Genomic DNA, 4,017 nt, shown 5'->3' on the forward strand with positions numbered 1-4,017 from the left:
TCTCTCTATTTGAGGAATTAACGGCGGATACTTTAAAATGCTGAGTGTTTAAAGTTATTGGGAGCAATTTTTTACTGTTAATTTAAGAGGCAGCTTTTCATATAATGTTGAACCTCTTAATTTCTTTTTATTGCCATTTCGGTGGGGGAGGCTTGGAAGAACTGGGTCGGGGAAGAAGATACTTCCATGTCTGCCTTTATACATAAACGTTAAGACAAGACAATCGCTGCACTCTCGAGAGTTTCCGTTAAACACGTATCCCTCTTTGGCGCGTGGCTGGGTTTAAGTGAATTTATGCCAGATTGAGTGAAAAGGCTAAGAGCGACGCGTGCCTTCCACTGTCTCGTGTCCGATTTAATTGAACGTGAGGATTGAGGACCGGGTTTTCGAGCCAAAGTGCTTTTAAGAGCGTGTTTAATTGCCTGTAAAAGGCGAATTAAATAAGGTTGAACTGCTAAATGTGTAATTCTGTGAAATGCATAAACCAATGTACTGCATGTGTCAGTGTGACTTCAAGTTGGGAGTGTGAGATTAATAGAACTAATTGCAATATTGTTGCAAAGCAGCTCCGCTTAATAATGGCAAACATGCCTAGAATTTTTAGTAAGTTTCCCACTAGAACAGGATTGTCGAACTCATTTGTTATGAGGGCCGGATCTGGCATAAATGAGACCTTGTTGGGCCGGGCCATGTGTGTCATAAAATATAATGCCAGGTAGTGGAGGTATAAACTTTATAAAGGACACAAACACAAAGGTTTTTTTTTTACTTAAAATAAAAAGACATGCTTAAAACATTAGCACTCTTGCAATATTTTGTTTATTTAACAGTGTCTGATAACTGACACCTCTTGCTCTGAATTATTGCATCAGAATATCTGTGCTGTCTCAATCTTGAGTATGCTGCTCAGGTGTGTATCTATAAGCTGCAAACCTACAATGACGCAGCGGCAACAGAACTGGAAGAAGAAGCAGAAGACAGCCAGTTCCACCATGGGCCTGATAGAAGCCCTCCGGGGGCCTAATCGGGCCCCCGGGCCACATGTTTGACACCCCTGCACTAGAAGATTCACTTTCTACTTTAGTTTGTAAACCAGGGCTTTGTGTACGAGGCCTACCTTCTCCCCCCCTTCTGCAGTGGTTATACTGGTGCTAGTACAATGCTAGGATTATGAGTCCTGTGCGTGTCATACGGGGTTTGCCAAGTCTGAGTTGGGACATGCCTGGAGATTTTGGACGTGGAGCCTGTGAAGGGTGGGGTTTGGGGAGGTCTAATGCCATAGACTCCACCTTCCAAAGCAGCCATTTTCCCCAGGTGAACTGATCTCCGTCACCTGAAAGTTCTAATTCCAGAAGATCTCCAGGCCTTACCCAGAAGTTATAATCCAGAGACATCCATGGGAGCAAGGTATAATAAAAACAATGTAAGAACCGTGAAATTATAACTGGAAAGTACAATACGTCGATATTTTCTTGTTATACTGCACATGTAATCTGTCCAGTAATTTGAAAGAACAAAGGACATAGAACCATTTACTACAGTTTGGTGTAGTGGCTAAATGCGCAGACTCTAATCTGGGAGAACCGGGTTTGATTCCCCACTCCTCCACTTGCACCTGGCTGGATGACCTTGGGCAAGCCATAGTTCTGATAAGAGCTGTTCTTGAAAAAGAGCCGTTTCTCTCAGAGCTCTCTCAGCCCCGCCTGCTTCACAGGGAGTCTTTTGTGGGGAGGGGGAAGGAAAGGAGTGTGTAAGCCACTCTGAGACTCCTTTGGGTAGTGAAGGGCGGGGTATAAATCCAATCTCTTCTTCTCTCAAGAGCAGTTCTCGAGAGAGCTCTCTCAGCCCCACCTACCTCCCAGGGTGTCTGTTGTGGGAAGGGGGAGGGAAAGGAGTTTGTAAGCCACTCTGAGATTCCTTTGGGTAGTGAAGGGCGGGGTGTAAATCCAATCTCCTCCTCCTCCTTCTTTGTCTTCTTCTACTACAGCACAAGCACTTTAATCTTGGAAAGAACACTTGCAGGCACTTTCATTCATCATTAGAATGGACTGTTGACAGTGATAATGAATTGTTTATTGTGATTAATATGTACTGTTGTAGACACATATGCAGTATAATAAGAAAATATTGTAGTATTGAATTTTCCATAGTGTATTTTTTTATCTCACCTGGAAGCTGGTAACACTAGTGTCATAGGAGTTGATCTTAGGTACTTGGACTGGTAGGAAATAGGTCTGCTGAGATAACAGAATCTTGGGTTTCCCCCCCCCCCCTCAACTCCCTTACACACATGAACACACAAAATAGAGTTTTATTTATTCGTTTAGAAACTTTACATCCCTTTGTGTATGTCATTTTAAAGTTAACTTTCTTTCTGCAAAACGGGATATTCAAAGTAGCATCTTTTTGTTGTTGTTAAGTCGCACAGTCGAGTCCGACTCTCCGCGACCCCCCTCCTGTCTTCCGTCGTGCTCCGGAGTCTGCTCAATTTCATGTTCGTTGCCTCAATGACACTGTCTAACCATCTCGTCCTTTGCCGTCCCCGCTTATTGCTGGATTACCTACTATACTCATTAGCATTAAATTAAAGTTAATGTGTAATGATACTTTACATGTCTTATTTATAATTTGTAATATCTTTGTCCAGAATACTCTGACCTCTGGGCACTCCCACCACATATGGGAATACCATCCCTTCGAGTCTTACAGTACTTAAAAACATAACTTTAGTAAGGAGCTTTCCTCCTCCATTTTATCCTCGCAATAACAACCCCTGCCATAAGAGGTGGTTTTTAATTCGGGGTGTTGCGCTTTGTCGACAATTTCTGGACAGCTTGCGAGGAAGCCTCCTTCGCCTGCCTGATTTGTGACCATTTCCCCCGCTGCAGAAGTACAGTACTTGATTTTTTTATTTCAAAATTTAAATGCTCGCCTCCGTTGACTTTGCTCCTCTCCCATTCTTGCTCTAGGCCTTTGAATTACGCAAGATGTGGTTTGAGCAGGCTTAATGGCCAATTCACCCTTTCAAAGAGAAAGAGGGAGGGGGCGTCGTATGGCCTGTCTAGGATTTATCTCAGACCTAACAGCCTCGCTGTACATTATCGGTCTCTGATCCCTTACTGATGCCGTCTTATTACCTATTTCAGTGCTGCATGGATTGGTTATAATATTCCAAAATGCACCGTATAATTTCTATTTCATCTTGCGAGGCCTGGCATCACACTGATCAAACCCTAAAATCGTCGAATGGTTTATCTCTCTTTGAGACACTAATTCGCATTGATCAAATTCTAAGTGATCAGGTTGAGGTAGTTCCTGCAGTACACAAATTATATTAAAACAACATTACCAGGCCATGCTGCCTTTTTCTAATGGAGGCGTTATGTTATCCACAGTTGCATTATAACCAGAATGATTATATTACAACGATGTCTTGTTCGTAATGAGAAGTTTACACAAGGAAGGGAGAAAACGGAGAGTGCAGTATTACAGGAAGGCCTTGGCTTTGGGCAAAAGGATTTGGGCTTTAATAGAGTAATTACATTTTGCATTTCCCTTGGATTCCTTTTTCTTCACTGCTGAGGGTCTGGAAGCAGGAAGCTTGGCAGCTCTGGTGATTACATTTTCTCCTCCCGTGATCCTTGATTATTCGCTTAGGGCTTGAGTATAGGGACTAGACACATACATGCCCGCCTTTTTTCAACTTGTGTGTTCTAGAGCCAGTTTGGTGTAGTGGTTAAGTGCGCGGACTCTAATGTGGGAGAACCAGATTTGATTCCCCGTACCTCCACTCGCAGCTGCTGGATGACCTTGGGCAAGCCATAGTTCTGATAGAGCTTGTTCTGAAAAAGAGAGCAGTTTCTGTCAGAGCTCTCTCAGCCCCGCCTCCCTCACAGGGTGTCTGTAGTGGGGAGGGGAAGGGAAAGGAGTTTGTAAGCCGCACTGAGACTCCTTTGGGTAGTGAATTCTGACAGAGGGTGGTGGGCGCAGCCCCAAAATGGCTGTCGTAGGAGGCGG

The sequence above is a fragment of the Gekko japonicus genome, unplaced genomic scaffold, assembly GCF_001447785.1.
Source record: "Gekko japonicus isolate JY-2015 unplaced genomic scaffold, Gekko_japonicus_V1.1 scaffold2230, whole genome shotgun sequence".
Lineage (NCBI taxonomy): Eukaryota > Metazoa > Chordata > Lepidosauria > Squamata > Gekkonidae > Gekko > Gekko japonicus.